Below are 20,189 nucleotides of genomic sequence, written 5' to 3' on the forward strand. Positions count from 1 at the left end.
ATACACAATTTTGTGTTTGTGTAGAAAAAGCGTTCTCACATACTCCGCCTACATGGTCAAGCAGTTAACAGCTCCCTGGACAATAAGCAGTACATTGCAAATCCTTGAATGCTGCAGTTTTGCACTGAATTTCTCATTATTTTTTCAATACTTCCTATGAGAAAGTATACATATACTAGACAAAAATTAAGGCATTAGAAGATTTTCGATATGGAAATAGTTTACTTTAAATGGACATTTTTTTTAAATGAATTTAATCAGCAGGGTTTTTCTTCCTACTGTTAGCTAGCTTGACTTTGATTAAATCATTGTTATTATCCAATTTGTTACAGCACTCCAAAGCATTCATTATCTGTGGTTGAATTATAATCATTTAAAAAAGCGGTCAGGGCATTTGTACCACATATGAAATGTTAAACTTACGGAAAACAGCCTCACTTTGTTTTTAAAGCAAACTGTTGAAGAAATTAAAACTGTTCATCTTCTAAGAAACGCAAACTCTCCACTCTTAAAATGGACTGTTAGGAACTTCCCTGGTGGTGCAGTGGTTAAGAATCCACCTGCCAATGCAGGGGACACAGGTTCGAGCCCTGGTCCGGAGTGATCTCACATGCCACAGAGCAACTAAGTCCGTGCGCCGCAACTACTGAGCCTGCGCTCTAGAGCCTGCCAGCCACAGCTACTTAGCCCGTGAGCCACAACTACTGAGCTCATGTGCCACAACCACTGAAGCCTGCAAGCCTAGAGCCCGTGCTCCGCAACAAGAGAAGCCACAGCAATGAGAAGCCTGCGCACCACAAGAGTAGCCCCCACTCTCCACAACTACAGAAAGCCCGCGCGCAGCAACGAAGACCCAACGCAGCCTAAAATAAATAAATAAATAAATAAATATTTTTTTTAAAAAGAACTGTTAGTAATTAGAGAGCAGGGATTTCATCTTGGGGGAGGCGGCCCTCTGGGAGGAATTCAGGGGCCACTTGTCAATAATTAGCTTTCCTCCATTTTTCAGAATCACCTGGAGGGTTTGTGAAGCCTTATACTGCTGGGCCCCACCCCAGAGTTTCCCATTCAGTTCTGGGGTGCGGTCTGAGGAGTATTAGCATTTTCAGCAAGTCCCCAGGTAAGGCTGATTGATATTGCTGGTTTCTGGACCACACTTTGAGAACAGGGGTTGTCACAGAGGAAGAAGAGGGATTCTACAATTTATTGATGATGAGTATAACTTGGACACAAGTAAATGGGGAAGGAATGATATACTCGTCAATGTAAGCTGCTCACTAATCACTCAAGGAGGTTTTAGGGAGGAACCAGAGTGTTTTCATGAAGTCCTTGGTAGCATTTGAGCTGCACCATGTATGGGACAGTAGAGAAAGGAGAAAAGTGCAGGTCAGGTGAAGGAGATATCAGGGGCAAAGGCTCAGAAAAGGCCTTGGAAAATAGAGAAAGTTGTCAGGCAACAATGAGGAATCTGATCAAATGGAAAGCAGAGGGGAGATGAGATTGGAGGGTGGTGCCAACTTAGGGGGACGCTCTCCTCCGTGGCCAAGGAGGGCACACTGTTCTCCAGAGTTAGAAGTTCTGTGTTCTGCGTGGTGCAGCAGGCCATGGCTTTAATGGGTTCTTTTTCCCCCCAGCGCTAGCCCTCTGCCCAGGCAAATCCTCTAACCACAAGTTCCCTCCTCACCGTCCTTTATTCCACCATTCAAACCCCATTCTTATTTCAAAGACCAGCTCAAGCGCTACGTCATCCTGTGTTCCTTCTTAAACACCCAAATTCACATTGAATCGCCCCAGCTCTGATCAACACTTGGCTAGACACTGTCCTTTTCCTTGACTTATATGTATTTCTCATCTGTTCAGCCAATCAGAAAATTTCCTCGAGGGACTTCCCTGGTGGTCCAGTGGTTAAGAATCTGGCTTCCAATGCAGGGGATGCGGGTTTGATCCCTGGTCAGGGAACTAAGATCCCACATGCCGCAGGACAACTAAGCCCGTGTGCCACAACTACTGAGCAACTACTGAGCCCGCACTCTAGACTCCGTGCGCCACAACTAGAGAGAAGCCTGCGCATCGTAATTAGAGAAGCCTGGGCACCACAACGAAAGATCCCACATCCCCCAACGAAGATTCCGCATGCCGCAACTAAGACCCAATGCAGCCAAATAAATAAATAAATATTTAAAAAAAAGAAAAAAAGAAAATTTCCTCAAGACAAGAACCATCACCACACAACGCCCAGTTCAACACCAGATACATAATAAGATTTTTTTTTAAAAACCTCACTACTTGATTGGCAAATTGCTAATATAATTATCAAAAACAGTTGTTTTATTGTTTTCTTTATGACAGCGGTACTCAAAGTGTAGTTCCTGGAGCAGCAGCATGAACATCTCCTGGAAATGTTGCTAGAACAGCCCAGTCTCAGCCCCCACCCAGACCTACACAAATCACAAACTGGGGGAGGGCAGTCATCTGTGTTTTGACAAGGCTTCCAGGTGAGGCAGACCCATGATCAAGTTTAAATACCACTGCTTTTTACAAGCCTGAAACCCCAAACAAATTCAGGCAGCTTATAAGGGCTTGTAGACAGTACAGCGTATAATTTTAAATTATAAAAATATTTTATATAGGAACAAAAAAATGATGTAAAGAGAAGACAAGGATAGGAAAACTTACCAGAGCCAGGAACATGCTTGGTCAACAAAATAATGTGAAAAATTAACAGAAACCTCAATTAAATAGAGTCAAGAGACCAGAAGGGGGAGCTCTCACACCTTGCCAGAATAGCAGCGCCCAACAAAAAGAAGAAAGTCTCCTCTCCTTTCCTGGCAAGGACTCAGCCAATGAAAAGCCGTGGACTCTTTGTTTACTACAGCCCTCCCAGCCTCCTTTTCCCTCTGTAATGCAGTCCCCTTCCCTTGCTGTGTATGGGATTGCTGACCCTGGATTGCCAGTCTCTGCTGATTCCAAATAAACTCATCTTTGCTGGAGAAATACCTGGCGGTCTGTTTGTTTTGGGTCAACAATAAATACCCCCAAAGTCCTTTATACATGTTAGAGAACTAAGGCAGCACAATTACACAATTCAGTGTCATGAGACGAAAGAAAAGAATCACTTAGGAGAAGTACAACTATCTCGGGTAGTGAGACCTACCCACAGGTGCCACAGGGAGCGGCTGTGTAACGTAGAGTGTGATGTTCTCAACAAGCTTCCAGAAAGCACAATGAGTCTCCAAGGGCTGTTTCGCAATTGAAACTGAAAATGGCCACAGGCCAGATGAAATTCCACTGAGGGGACACCGCAAAGCAGGGAGACTAGCAGCTCTTGAAGGTCTAAACTTAAACCAGGGAGAGACTGCAGGGCGCCTAGAACATGAACTGGAGGCCTCAGCCGCTTTCCCTCCACAGGACTCCTGACCTGCACACAGCCACGTGGCCCCAAAGCTCAGGGGCTGTCTTATTTATTCCTGACTTTTTCCCCTCTCAGTTTAGCGAATGTGAAGCTACGGTGTAGTGTAAATTAGAGGGGCTGCCTTAGCAACCGTTTGCAGAGTAAAGGTCTCCTGAAAGAATCCTTCTCTCACGCCACACAAGAGTTATTCTCTTTGTTTCCACTCTCCTCCAAACATTTGTCCCAGTGTTGAAACGCATGATGCCTAACATCTTAATCTTAAAATGACCTTTAATTAAGGTTAGCCACAAATAATTAAGAGGTTTGCTTTTCTTATTTGCTCCACTAGAGGAAAATTTAAAGTTGAGGACTCGGTATATACGCTTGAGATGGCATTAACAAGTATGTATTAAATGTGAAACATCAAGAAAGCCCTGTCAGGGGCTTGTGGTTAATTTCTAATACGTTTCTATGGCCACATAATTTATATAAACACCCGGGAGAATAGGCAAATAGAACAAAATTTTATTTTTGTTTTATTTGATATTGTTTAGCTTTTAAATTTTGTTTTTCAAGAAAGCTTAAACATTATACAAAGTACTAATTAAGCCCCCAATCTCACAATTAGGAGCAGAAAGGATCCACAGAATTCTCCCTCCATAGAAATTACCCTGGAAAAAGAGGAATCGGGTAGTCTAATGTTTTAGGCAGAAGCCAGTAAACTTTTTTCTGTAAAAGTTTTAAAGAAACTTGAACTAGTAAATACAGTAGGCTTTGTAGGCCCTAGGGTCTTTGTCAAAGTACTCAACTCTGCCACTGTAACAAGAAAGCAGCCACGGGCGTGTCCACAAATGGGCACGGCTGCATTCCAAACATTTTTTTTTACTTATAAAAATAGGTGGCTTCCAAATTTGGTCCCTCTGGCCAAAGCTTACACCCTCTGGTTTTGGAATCCTTTGATCTTTCTGCTGCCTAGGGGAAAGGTTACCACAAACACCCAGGGGTAAGTTATCCAAAAAAGCCAAGTGACCCAAATTAGGAAACTCCTTCACTCATCCCCCAGTGCCTTGTTAAAAACTCAGCCCCGCCTTTGAAATAACAGAGCTAGGCTGCTGGGATCTGTTCTCAATAGATTATTGGGCACTGTTTCTCTAATGATGGAATGAAGCCACGATAATACAGTTAGGGAAGCCACTGCATTTTCCCTGTCCATCAGCCCAGAAACCTCAGCTGCTGTGGATACCACTCCCCCACCAATCACCAGCTACCCCACCCCCTTGATTCTAGTGGCAGAGAGTTTGGGCATGCATCCCCTCCTCTCTGTGCCCACTATTGGCATCCTAACACCTTCTTCTGCCTGAGATGCACTGCAGACTTCAATTTATTGGGTTTCCTTCCTATCTATAGAGTTTTTCTCTGTCTGATGCATGTTTCTCATTGCTTCCAGATTGATCTTTCTGAAACTGTCACTCCCTGCTCAAACCTTCAAATGTTCCCTGTTATCTAGAGGATAAAATATAAGCTTAGTATATAACATTTAAGGGACTCCCTCCACAGCTTGACCCCAGCCTCCTTCTCCACAATATTCCCGACTCCACTTTCCACAAGCCGTGTGCTCTCTCTTCTCGTCTACAGCAAGTACAGCTAATTACCTCTCCAATATCCATGTTCCTCTTCTTCCTAACACAAGCCCTGTAACATTGGGTAAGACTATGTACCCACATAAAAAGACCTGAATTTCCTTCTCTATCTAATAAGAAGAGGTGACCAATGAGATGTAAAATGTCATTGAAGCAGTTTCAAGAAAAGAAATCTTTAAATGGGGTTTATGCAGATGATAGTTGCCTTTCTACCCTTCCCTACTTTTTTTTTTCTTTCTAGAACTCTGATACAATGGTTGGAGCTCCAGCAGCCATCTTGTGGCCATCAAGTAACCTTGAAGATAGAAGCCATGACCTAAGGATAGCAGGACAAAAATAGAGAAGGAAACTGGCTCAGTGATATCACTGAACTATTAAATCAGTCCTGGGCAACTTATCTATAGGTTACATGTTATGTGAGAAAAAAATAAAACCCTTTCTAGTTTAAGCCACCATTACTTCATGTCTCTGAAACCAGTAGCCAAAAGTAATTCCTGATGCAATGACTCTTTGCTTTAATCTTGCTATTCACCCTGTTCAGAATGACCTTCTTCGCTCTACCTTCCATTTCTCCACCTTTCAAAATACTACTCATTCTTCAATATTTGGAACAAATGCTGACAAATGCTATCTCCTCCTGGATTACTCCTTTCTTCCACAGCTACCCAATACTTTGCTTTTCATCTGCGTAATAGCACTACTGGAGTTCAACAATAGGCCTTGATGTCTACTAGCCATGAGAATCAGGCACATTATTTAACCTCTCCAAGACTAACTTCCTTCATCAGCAAGACGGGGATGGAGAAAGTTCTGAGTCATATTATTGTTGGAAGAAATCAATGAGATAAAGTACATGAAACAACATAATGCCTGACACATAGAAAGTACTCAGTAAATGATTGTAATTATCATTATTATTGCCATTATTGTTGCGTCTCAGTTAACTGGCTATAGATCTGTCTCCCTAGCACAAAAGTACTTTTAGGGTGGAGCCAATGTCTCACTCTCCTCTTTAGCACCACAGCACCTATTTTATAGGTTGAATGAATGGATGAACAAATTAATAAATGACAGTATTGTACAGACCAGCCAACATGACAATGGCCAGGAAGGTGTAATGCACTTTCCAAAGGACTTCCCTTACACAACAGAAAAACTAGAAAGCAAACCTGATGAAGTGAAACAGACATTTTCTTCCCAATTATGGCCCATTCATTTGAAATATTGCTTTGACTGCTTACCAAGGCTTTCGTCACTTGCAAGCTGGTGGAGGTGGCAACACACTGGTGCAACCCGAGCAAGCTCGTTGTGTGAGAGAAGGGAAAATATACAAATCCATATTTCCTCAGGCAGTAGTAGCCACTGTGAGAAATCAGTATCTCTTTTGTGCTCCTGGAATGGAACAGGAGACAATGGGTAACGAAAAGGTTAGCACAGAGAGGAAAGGTCATACATCTTCAAAACAAAAGAAATTAAATGCATGGCATTTGCACACAGCACATATACTGCACGGAGACTAAGTATCTCTTCTCTTTTCTTTCCTTCTACCTATCTCAGCCTAGCTCATCGATGCACAACACAGAGCCCAGATCCCAAAGTTTGGAAACCAAAATGGAAACCATCAATAGAGAAACCCAACAGAAGACTTATTTGTTTATTTGGCCTTGCCACATGCGGGATCTTAGTTCCCCGACCAGGGATCAAACCTGCGCCCCCTGCAGTGGAAGCATGAAGTCTTAACCACTGGAGCGCCAGGGAAATTCCCAGACTTCTTAACCCCTCTAGGTTCACTGCCATGCAGGGTCTCATCTGCATTGGCTAACCACAGTGCAGGGTCTTCTATCTGGTCTCTGGCATGGAGCTGTCTACAAATATCACTGGTGGCTGGCAGGGAGGAGCCCTGGCCACGGTTCTGTGGTTCCCTGTTTGACTGCAACCCCACAGCTATGGCCCAGTCCACATCAGGGGATGCATCCTCAGCTGCTGGTGCTGGAAAGGAGCCTTGAACTGATGAAAGGGTCTGTCACCAGCCTTCCATCCTCTTCCATGGATGACTCCAGTTTCTTGAGAAGTTGTGTTACTATTGAGGTTGGATAAAAATCTAACTCCCAGATGACATTTTATTAGGAAGGTTTTAGACTTCCTCACCTTGGAGATCTCTCATAATATCCCACAAGACTGGGTCTCCATCTGGAACATCTATTCCCAAACTATGTATTCTCTGGAAAGTTGTAATCCAATTTCAACCCAGTACCCTTCTGGCTTTCAGCCTAACTCTAAGAATGATCATATTTCATGTCTTATGGTTGCTCACTCTATAACCTAATATATTCCATGGATAAGGCAGACATGATAAGTTTGTACTCTTGTCTCAATTCTTGAATAAATCTGAGACACTCACCTCCAATCTAGAATCCTACATGTCAATGTAGCAAAAATGTAACACGTCTCTCCTACAGCCTGTCCCTGTGTGTCTCATTCAAATAAACATCAATTTTACCATCAAAAATACTGCAAGCAGCAATTCAAATATTTACTGGAGTCTTTCTAAAAATATCAAAGGAGACCCAATTCCCATAAAATGTCTTCAACTCCTGCTTTCCTGTTTATTTCTCTTTCAAACTTCTCACACTCTGGATTGCCCCCGGGACTGTACTTCTTTCTCTAAGCTCCCCAAAACTGTCCTCCCCATCCAGTTCACTCCAACCCCCCTGCCTTTATGAATTCATTATCTCCTCCTTTTATTAGTTTCATTCCTTCTGGTATAAAATCTTAGTGACCTATTTGGCTTCCTCCAATTCTGCAGCACTTTTCCCACAATATTCTAATCATCGACACAAATTTCTAGGATTCAAGAAGCCAGAGAGGCTGTAAATAGTCCTGTACTTACAGTTTGTTGTCCCTGCTACATGAAGTATTTGCATCTGAACTATATGAACAATATAAGCCCCATGGGAAACACGCTCTTTAATTACAGTGTGAAAAATACACTGTGTTATTACCCTCTCAGCCTTTCATCTAATTTAGGATTATGGATTTCACAACACTCAATATTTTTATTCTGTGAAGCTGCACTTTTTATCTTGGTGCTTAATGATAGCAACTTTGCATATTAGAGGAACAATGTGCCGAAATAAGAGGACAGACTGCCAGGGTCCCGGGATCCAGGGACAACTTCCCCGGGAGAACGCATGACGCGCCTCAGGCTGGTGCAACGTCCTGCCAGCCTCTGCCGCAGCAGGCTCACCCTGCATCCGCACCCCTCCCTCCCCCCAGCCTGAGTGAGCTAGAGCCCCCGAGTCAGCGGCTCCTTTAACCCAGTCCTGTCTGAGCGGAGAACAGACGCCCTCGGGCAACCTACACGCAGAGGCGGGGCCAAATCCAAAGCTGAGCCCCTGGGAGCTGTGCGAATAAAGAAGAGAAAGGGAAATCTCTCCCAGCAGCCTCAGGACCAGCGGATTAAATCTCCACAATCAACTTGATGTACCCTGCATCTGTGGAATACCTGAATAGACAAGGAATCATCCCAAACTGAGGAGGTGGACTCCGAGAGCAAGATTTATTATTTTCTCCCCTTTTCCTCTTTTTGTGTGTATGTGTATGCTTCTGTGTGAGATTTTGTCTGTATAGCTTTGCTTCCACCATTTGTCCTAGGGTTCTAACCGTCCGTTTTTTTTTTTTTACTTAAAAAAATTTTTTTTGCTTAAAAATTATTTTTTATTTTAATAACTTTATTTTATCTTACTTTATTTTATCCCCTTTCTTTCTTCCTTTCTTTCTTTCTTTCTTCTTCCTTCCTCCCTCCCTCGCTCCCTCTCTCTCTCTCTCTTTCTTTCTTTCTCCTTTTTTCCCTTTTATTCTGAGCCGTGTGGATGAAAGGCTCTAGGTGCTGCAGCCAGGAGTCAGTGCTGTGCCTCTGAGGTGGGAGAGACAACTTCAGGACACTGGTCTACAAGAGACCTCCCAGCTCCACGTAATATCAAACGGCGAAAATTTCCCAGAGATCTCCATCTCAACACCAACACCCAGCTTCACTCAACAACCAGCAAGCTACACTGCTGGACACCCTATGCTAAACAACTAGCAAGACAGGAACACAACCTCACGCATTAGCAGAGAGGCTGCCTAAAATCATAGTAAGTCCACAGACATCCCAAAACACACCACCAGACGTGGACCTGCCCACCAGAAAGACAAGATCCAGCCTCATCTACCAGAACCCAAGCACTAGTCCCCTCCATCAGGAAGCCTACACAACCCACTGAACCAACCTTAGCCACTGGGGACAGACACCAAAAACAACGGGAACTACGAACCTGCAGCCTGCAAAAAGGTGACCCCAAACACAGTAAGATAAGCAAAATGAGAAGACAGAAAAACACACAGCAGATGAAGGAGCAAGATAAAAACCCACCAGACCTAACAAATGAAGAGGAAATAGGCAGTCTACCTGAAAAAGAATTCAGAATAATGATAGTAAAGATGATCCAAAATCTTGGATATAGAATAGAGAAAATGTAAGAAACAACAAGGACCTAGAAGAACTAAAAATGAAACAAGCAACGATGAACGACACAATAAATGAAATTAAAAATACTCTAGAAGGGTTCAATAGCAGAATAACTGAGGCAGAAGAATGGATAAGTGACCTGGAAGATAAAATAGTGGAAATAACTACTGCAGAGCAGAATAAAGAAAAAAGAATGAAAAGAACTGAGGACAGTCTCAGAGACCTCTGGGACAACATTAAACGCACCAACATTCGAATTATAGGGGTTCCAGAAGAAGAAGAGAAAAAGAAAGGGACTGAGAAAACATTTGAAGAGATTATAGTTGAAAACTTCCCTAATATGGGAAAGGAAATAGTTAATCAAGTCCAGGAAGCACAGAGAGTCCCATACAGGATAAATCCAAGGAGAAACATGCCAAGACACATATTAATCAAACTGTCAAAAATTAAATACAAAGAAAACATATTAAAAGCAGCAAGGGAAAAACAACAAATAACACACAAGGGAATCCCCATAAGGTTAACAGCTGATTTTTCAGCAGAAACTCTGCAAGCCAGAAGGGACTGGCAGGACATATTTAAAGTGATGGAGAAAAACCTGCAACGAAGATTACTCTACCCAGCAAGGATCTCATTCAGATTTGATGGAGAAATTAAAACCTTTACAGACAAGCAAAAGCTGAGAGAGTTCAGCACCACCAAACCAGCTTTACAACAAATGCTAAAGGAACTGCTCTAGGCAAGAAACACAAGAGAAGGAAAATACCTACAATAAGAAACCCAAAACAATTAAGAAAATGGGAATAGGAACATACATATCAATAATTACCTTAAATGTAAATGGACTAAATGCTCCCACCAAAAGACATAGATTGGCTGAATGGATCAAGACACATATATATGCTGTCTACAAGAGACCCACTTCAGACCTAGGGACACATACAGACTGAAAGTGAGGGGATGGAAACAGATATCCCATGCAAATGGAAAGCAAAAGAAAGCTGGAGTAGCAATTCTCATATCAGACAAAATAGACTTTAAAATAAAGACTATTACAAGAGACAAAGAAGGACACTACATAATGATCAAGGGATCGATCCAAGAAGAAGATATAACAATTGTAAATATTTATGCACCCAACCTAGGAGCACCTCAATACATAATGCAAATACTAACAGCCATAAAATGGGAAATCGACAGTTACACATTCATAGTAGGGGACTTTAACACCCCACTTTCAGCAATGGACACATCATCCAAAATGAAAATAAATAAGGAAACACAAGCTTTAAATGATACATTAAACAAGATGGACTTAATTGATATTTATAGGACATTCCACCCAAAAACAACAGAATACACATTTTTCTCAAGTGCTCATGGAACATTCTCCAGGATACATCATATCTTGGGTCACAAATCAAGCCTTGGTACATTTAAGAAAATTGAAATTGTATCAAGTATCTTTTCCGACCACAATGCTATGAGACTAGATACCAATTACAGGAAAAGATCTGTAAAAAATACAAACACATGGAGACAAAACAATACGCTACTTAATAACGAAGTGATCACTGAAGAAATCAAAGAGGAAATCAAAAAATACCTAGAAATAAACGACAATGGAGACACGATGACCCAAAACCTATGGGATGCAGCAAAAGCAGTTCTAAGAGGGAAGTTTATAGCAATACAGTCCTACCTTAAGAAACAGGAAACATCTCGAATAAACAAACTAAATTTGCACCTAAAGCAATCAGAGAAAGAAGAACAAAAAACCCACAAAGTTAGCAGAAGGAAAGAAATCATAAAAATCAGATCTGAAATAAATGAAAAAGAAATGAAGGAAACGATAGCAAAGATCAATAAAACTAAAAGCTGGTTCTTTGAGAAGATAAACAAAATTGATAAACCATTAGCCAGACTCATCAAGAAAAAAAGGGAGAAGACTCAAATCAATCGAATTAGAAATGAAAAAGGAGAAGTAACAAGTGACACTGCAGAAATACAAAAGATCATGAGAGATTACTACAAGCAATTCTATGCCAATAAAATGGACAACCTGGAAGAAATGGACAAATTCTTAGAAATGCACAACCTGCCAAGACTAAATCAGGAAGAAAGAGAAAATACGAACAGACCAATCACAAGCACTGAAATTGAAACTGTGATTAAAAATCTTCCAACAAACAAAAGCCCAGGACCAGATGGCTTCACAGGCGAATTCTATCAAACATTTAGAGAACAGCTAACACCTATCCTTCTCAAACTCTTCCAAAATATAGCAGAGAGAGGAACACTCCCAAACTCATTCTATGAGGGCACCATCACCTGATACCAAAACCAGACAAGGATATCACAAAGAAAGAAAACTACAGGCCAATATCACTGATGAACATAGATGCAAAAATCCTCAACAAAATACTAGCAAACAGAATCCAACAACACATTAAAAGGATCATACACCATGATCAAGTGGGCTTTATTCCAGGAATGCAAGGATTCTTCAATATACGCAAAGCAATCAACGTGATACACCATATGAACAAATTGAAGGAGAAAAACCCTATGATCATCTCAATAGATGCAGAGAAAGCTTTCAACAAAATCCAACACCCATTTATGATAAAAGCCCTGCAGACAGTAGGCATAGAGGGAACTTTCCTCAACATAATAAAGACCATATATGACAAACCCACAGCCAACATCGTCTTCAATGGTGAAAAACTGAAAGCATTTCTACTAAGATCAGGAAGAAGACAAGGTTGCCCACTCTCACCACTCTTATTCAACATACTTTTGCAAGTTTTAGCCACAGCAATCAGAGAAGAAAAGGAAATAAAAGGAATCCAAATCAGAAAAGAAGAAGTTAAGCTGTCACTGTTTGCAGATGACATTATACTATACATAGAGAATCCTAAAGATGCTACCAGAAAACTACTAGAGCTAATCAATGAATCTGGTAAAGTAGCAGGATACAAAATTAATGCACAGAAATCTCCTGCATTCCTATACACTAAGGATGAAAAATCTGAAAGTGAAATTAAAAAAACACTCCCATTTACCATTGCAACAAAAAGAATAAAATATCTAGGAATAAACCTACCTAAGGAGACAAAAGACCTGTATGCAGAAAATTATAGGACACTGATGAAAGAAATTAAAGATGATACAAATAGATGGAGAGATATACCATGTTCTTGGATTGGAAGAATCAACATTGTGAAAATGACTCTACTACCCAAAGCAATCTACAGATTCAATGCAATCCCTATCAAACTACCACTGGCATTTTTCACAGAACTAGAACAAAAAATTTCACAATTTGTATGGAAACACAAAAGACCCCAAATAGCCAAAGCAATCTTGAGAACGCAAAACGGAGCTGGAGGAATCAGGCTCCCTGACTTCAGACTATACTACAGAGCTACAGTAAACAAGACAGTATGGTACTGGCACAAAAACAGAAATATAGATCAATGGAACAGGATAGAAAGCCCAGAGATAAACCCACGCACATACGGTCATCTTATCTTTGATAAAGGAGGCAGGAATGTACAGTGCAGAAAGGACAGCCTCTTCTATAAGTGGTGCTGGGGAAACTGGACAGGTACATGTAAAAGTATGAGATTAGAACACTCCCTAACACCATACACAAAAATAAGCTCAAAATGGACTAAAGACCTAAATGTAAGGCCAGAAACTATCAAACTCTTAGAGGAAGACATAGGCAGGACACTCTATGACATAAATCACAGCAAGATCCTTTTTGACCCCCCTCCGAGAGATATGGAAATAAAAACAAAAATAAACGAATGAACCTAATGAAACTTCAAAGCTTTTGCACAGCAAAGGAAACCGTAAACAAGATCAAAAGACAACCCTCAGAATGGGAGAAAATATTTGCAAATGAAGCAACTGATAAAGGATTAATCTCCAAAATTTACAAGCAGCTCATGCAGCTCAATAACAAAAAAACAAACAACCCAATCCAAAAATGGGCAGAAGACCTAAATAGACATTTCTCCAAAGAAGATATACAGACTGCCAACAGACTCATGAAAGAATGCTCAACTTCATTAATCATTAGGGAAATGCAAATCAAAACTACAATGAGATATCATCTCACACCAGTCAGAATGGCCATCATCAAAAAATCTAGAAACAATAAATTCTGGAGAGGGTGTGGAGAAAAGGGAACACTCTTGTACTGCTGGTGGGAATTTGAATTGGTACAGCCACTATGGAGAACAGTATGGAGGTTCCTTAAAAAACTACAAGTATGACTACCATATGACCCAGCAATCCCACTACTGGGCATATACCCTGAGAAAACCATAATTCAAAAAGAGTCATGTACCAAAATGTTCATTGCAGCTCTATTTATAATAGCCCGGACATGGAGACAACCTAAGTGACCATCATCAGATGAATGGATAAAGAAGATGTGGCACATATATACAATGGAATATTACTCAGCCATAAAAAGAAACGAAATTGAGTTATTTGTAGTGAGGTGGATGGACCTAGAGTCTGTCATAGAGAGTGAAGTAAGTCTGAAAGAGAAAGACAAATACCGTATGCTAACACATATATATGGAATCTAAGAAAAAAAAAGTCATGAAGAACCTAGGGGCAAGACGGGAATAAAGACACAGACCTACTAGAGAATGGACTTGGGGATATGGGGAGGGGGAGGGGTGAGCTGTGACGGGGTGAGAGAGTGGCATGGACATGTATTCACTACCAAACGTAAAATAGATAGCTAGTGGGAAGCAGCCACATAGCACAGGGTGATCAGCTCGTGCTCTGTGACTACCTAGAGGGGTGGGATGGGGAGGGTGGGAGGGAGGGAGACACAAGAGGGAAGAGATATGGGAACAGATGTATATGTATAACTGATTCACTTTGTTATAAAGCAGAAACTAACACACCATTGTAAAGCAATTATACTCCAATAAAGGTGTAAAAAAAAAAAAGAGAGAACAGGAACACCTGGAGAAGGCATGGCTGTTTGCCAAGGTTCCCATCTGCATTAAATCATTTGTTAATACACATAATTACCCATGATCCACTTTAAAGGCATTTTCACTCCAAATGCCACAAGTCTGCTAAAGCAGTGATTGTTGGGAAAACCTCTGAAATCCTCACCTGGCTTTAGGAAAAACCATAATTCAGGGACTCATCAGCTTCTCCCATCCACCAAATTCCATGCCCATCTGATCACCAAATGACTTTCTTACTCAAGCAAGGTTTTCCCCACTTGGAAACACTGGGATTCTTCAAAATGAAAAAAAACACTGAGACTAGCAGGTTGATTATTCACACAGTACATGGCCTGGGTACTTCATTTTCTTTCTCCACATATTGAGGCACATTCTTGCCAAGGAATTTTTCAACAGATTGTAGAAGAAGAAAAGAAATATGGCTCATGAGACACATCAGAGGAAACCAAACAGCAACACATCCCTCTAGTGTAATGAACAAATACCCCCGCAGCCTCAAGGAGGCTGCAAGTAACCACACTTAATTCAGAGAAAGGAAAGCCTAGCCTGGAAGCTGTGTCAAGTCTGTGGGTTTTGAACTTTCAATCACCAGGAAACCCAACTCACTAACAAAGGCACCAGAAAAGATGATCGCCCTTCTGCACACAGAGGGCACCTTAGTTTTATTATATTGTTCTATTACAGAGTGAAGAACTGGCAGGCACCAATTATAATTCCCTGCAGAAATAGCACCTTCCACCTCACAGCTATCCCTTTATTACTTGACAGACTGAAAATGAAAGGATATCAGGTGATGCAAACAGGTAAGCCACCAGGTGGATTCACTCATTTCATCTGAACAATTTTAAGGCACAGCTTGGTCACAGTTTTTAGCCGTCGTTCTTTAAACACTTGGAATCTATGGGGAAAAAAACCACATGTGGTCTGTGATTATATCAGGCCAGCACACACGGTCCCTTGGAGAAAACACAAGCCCATGATGCTTAAAAGCCTTCAGCTTGGGGACTTCCCTGGTGGTCCAGTGGCTAAGACTCTGTGCCCTCAATGCAGGGGGCCTGGGTTTGATCCCTGGTTAGGGAACTAGATCCCACATGCCACAACTAAGGGTTTGCGTGTCGCAAACAAAGATCCCACATACCGCAACTAAGACCCGACGCAGCCAAATAAATAAAATTTTAAAAAGCCCTAAGCTTGATCATTGTTTTCCTCTGACGATTTGCTGACTTCAAAGGATCAAACTCCTGCCCCCCTCCTCCCACCTCCCTCACCCTTACCCCTGACAAAAAATGTTTTGTTTTGCAATGACTTGGATTAAAACATTATTTAGAGATTTTAACATTCGGGAAAGTTAGATGACTGCTGTGTGAACTCTCTGTGCTATCTCCGCAACTTTTTGGTAAATCTAAAATTATTCCAAAATAAAAAGTTAAAAAAAATCGTTAGATAATGACAACAGGGATAAAGACTGCATCAGGAGCAAGTAAAACAAATAGCTCCAGGTTAACTGAAGGAATGAAGAGTGCAGTTTAATCACAAAGAGAAAATGGGAGCATCATGCTGAAATGCAAACTGTTTTATTCCTCTTTCTTATAAAGATGCCTGTACTGTGGAAAAAACCACAAGAAGGTGCACTGGACAATGTGCCTAGAATTCTAGTGAGGAACAGGTTATAAGCTCCAGAAATTAAATGAATACATCCACCCCATGCTAGTTCTTTTTGAGGTTTCAGGTACAGAATAAGGAATGCGTTTGTCGTGCAGAGCTGCTGGTGTTCTCTGCTTCTGTGATCCAAGTGCAGCAGGAGTAATAGACAATGCCAGAAAGTGGGATAGAAAAGAACTACAAAAACCATGTGCTTGTCCATCACACTGTGCTCCCACACTCCTGGTGGACAGCTCTGGTCCCAGACACCTGCCCTGCCTGCCCCAATATACCTCAACCAGCATCACACTCAACAGACAGACCTGCAGGAGGGCAATACAGAAATCATCCCTGTTGTGAAAGATGAGAGAGAACAAAGAGGGGGTTTACTCTCCTGTCTAAGATATAACTACCTACAATTTATGCAAGATCAGAGAAAAGAAAATTTAAGAACTGAGGACACTCAACCTATAGAATATCTTTTCTCCACCCTTACTAGGATGAATGGAATTTTATACACAAGATTAGTATGCTGGTAATTCTAAGCATTTCAGTGAGTTCTAGAGAGAGAATCCATTCCTGGGCTAGGCGAAATTCAAACCCTCCTGCATTATTTGGATTGAATGAAACCACACCGAACACAGAGCTTGCAATGTAGGAGGTACCCAATAAATGGTAGCTTCCTCCCTCCATATGGCCTCATACCTATGGAGTTATATATTAAAACTTTAAATAAATGTTTTTTTACGGTAGTGAATGTGACATCTGAGACAAGGAGAATCATATATGTCTAAAAAAAATAAAGATAGACAGTGTGAATTAGGCAGTAAATGGCTGAAGACCCACCAGCAGTGTTGAAGGGAGACAGCATTTGCATAAACAGATGAAACAAGTATACTGAAGCCTGATGCCATAAAAGACATTTTATATTTAGGGCCTGTTGAGTCCACATCCAGCAAAGCTCCTCCAAGGATCAAGGAGGGTCAGCCACTGAAGCTCCTGGCTGCATGGGCTCAGGTGGGCTCTAAGTGGAAGTACTTACTAATTCTGCATCACTTTTTTTTAAAAAAAACTTTTATTTTAGAATAGTTTTAGACACACAGAAAAGCTGCAGAGGTAATACAGAGTTCCTGTATACCCTTCACTCCATTTTGCCTGTTAACATCTTACATTACCATGGTATATTTGTTACTACTGAGAAGCCAACATGGGCAAATTACTGTTAAACAAACTCCACAGTTTATTCATATTTTAATAATAGTTTTTCCACTAACATCCTTCTTCTCTTCCAGGATCCCATCCGGGGTAACTCATTACATTTAGTCACCATGTCTCCTTAGGCTCTTCTTACCTGTGATAGTTTCTCAGACTTTCCTTCTTTCTTAAGACCTTGATGGTTTTGAGGAGTACTGGTCAGGTATTTTGTAGAATGTTCCGTGATTTGGGATCGTCTGACGTTTTTCTCCTGGTGAGACTAGGTTTATGGGTTTGGGGGAAGGAGACTACAGAGGCGTAGCGCTCTTCTACATCATGGGCCACATTCTAGCAACATGACTTACCACTCATGATGTTGACCTTGACCACCTGGCCAAGGTGGTGCTGGCCAGGTTTCTCCACTGTAAGGTTACTTTTTCCCCCTGCTTCCATACTCTAGTAAGTCACTAAGTATAGCCCATACTGTAATAGTCAGGGGAGGCTTAAGCTCCACCGCCTTATTACATAAATTAATAATAAATTAATTACTTGGAATCCTTGAGTAAGAAAGATTCATCTCTTCTCCCTCACTTACTTTCTTATTCATTCATTCAGTTATATATCAGCATGGACTCATGGATATTTTATACTTTCAGTTATAATCCAATACCAGGTTATTTATTTTATTGCTTAAATTATTCCAACTTTGGTCAGCTCTTCCAGGATGGCTCCTGCATCCCTTTGACCTGCCCCATTCCTTTTGCTTTTCGAGCAATGCCTTCATTTCTGATACTACAAGGTAGTCTCGGTTCATCTTGTATACTCCCTGTACCAGCCCTAGAATCAGCCATTTCTCCAAGAAGAACAGCTTCCTTTTATGAGCGAATGGTACTAGAAAGCAAGATCTGTGCACTGGGGGTTTTGCCATAGGCTTTTGCACTTTGAGATCATGCTGCAACTGACAGGCTCGGCCCTCCTCTGGAGGTCTGCTCTAGGGCACATGTTCAGTCCACCAGCATCTTCTTCCTGAATTATGGTGGTTGTGTGTCACGGGCTTCACGCTTTTCTGTGGTGGGGCTTCAGTTTGAGTAATTTTCCTGCCCTCTCTCTCACCCATCACTCACCCCAGGGAAGGTACAGTGAATTGTCTGCTCGGCGGTTTTGAAAGAGAGAACTAAGTCAGCTTAACCCCCTCAGGGCTCTCTCTCTCCAATGTGCCCGACAGAAGAGCAGGGGCAGCGGTCAGCCGTCTGACCCTGTCAGGAGGCCCTGGGGTTGTCTAGTAAGCTGACGACTGGGTGGAAAGTCGGACTCACTTAGGGGCACAGGATGAGGAGGCCCACTGCGGCCACACTGCTAAGCCATGTCAGTCAGTCAACCATTCATGCATTTTTTGGTTCCTTAGTTAACAAACACTTATTTACCTCCTACACATGCCAGGCTCTGTTCTAGGCACTGGTGATATAGCAGTGGGAAAACAAAGCAAAAACAGAATTCCTGGGCTTCCCTGGTGGCACAGTGGTTGAGAGTCTGCCTGCCAATGCAGGGGACACTGGTTCAAGCTCTGGTCCAGAAAGATCCCACATGTCACAGAGCAACTAAGCCCTTGCAACACAACTACTGAGCCTGTGCTCTAGAGCCCACAGGCCACAACTACTGAGCTCACGCGCCTAGAGCCCGTGCTCCGCAACAAAGAGTAACCCCCACTCACCGCTACTAGGGAAAGCCTGCACGCAGCAACACAGACCCAACACAGCCAAAAATAAATAAATAAATAAAAAAGAAGTGATGCTGGTGGCATTCAGTGATGATTCTCTAATAAGGAACTTTTGGAGGAAAGTTGTAAAAATTATTCTTGAGACCACAGATCTTATGAATGCTTCTCTGAAAGTGATGCCAACACTCTAGCAGTTTGAGAGGCGTGGCTCTAGGTTCCCTTCCTTCACCCCTGCTTATCAGTTCCTCCTGGCTTTCACATTTAATTGGGTCTGGCACATGTGAGTGTTCTCTCTTCACCTGCATCCATCTGACAGATCTGACCACTTTGCATATTAACGACTTGGCCACCTACCAACAGCTTAAGCACCGGGATAAATCCTGGTGGAGCTTCTCTCCTCTGCTTCAGCGGAGGAAATGCTTGAAATGGTCTTGAAATGCTTTGAGATCTACAGCAATAAAAGCACAGGGAAACAATTTACTTGCTTGATGACAGGACCACTTGGTTCTTGCATAACAGAGAAGTCTTTTGGAAGTTCATGTGTACATCTCAACATCATCGCAATCACACCCAACTCATAAAATCTCTCTCTGGTCTAAGAGATGCCCCCAGAACAAAATGACTTCTTGGACCATTTTATTTATTAGAGTTAAGTGACTACAGTTCAGCATTCCTTTAATATGCAACTTAAGGACTCCCCAAGTAATGTGTTCTCTGCTAAATTACCCAGAGACACATAATTTGGAAATAAGAAGCCACCTGACATCTATGTTCGAAGGACACAGACAACCTAACACACAATTTAGGTAAAAACAACTCAACAGGCTTCACCTCTTCTATCATCTAAAAAAATGCAACATCAACGGTTTTGCCCTTTTACTGTGTATAAGGAAACCTCTTTCCTTATGCATAATTCACTGCCTTTCACTTCCACTCTCTGCATGTTCTTACACGTGGATGGACCCCCAGGCCAGCTGCCCCAGTGGCAGACCCCAGAGAGCAGCCCCATTGTGTTAACCCACTGGGCTGACTAATGCGGCATCACACGGAGGTAAGGAAGCCAATGACTGGATCTCAGGTTCCTCCCTGC

Source organism: Grampus griseus, assembly GCF_964374135.1.
Source record: "Grampus griseus genome assembly, chromosome: 6".
NCBI lineage: Eukaryota > Metazoa > Chordata > Mammalia > Artiodactyla > Delphinidae > Grampus > Grampus griseus.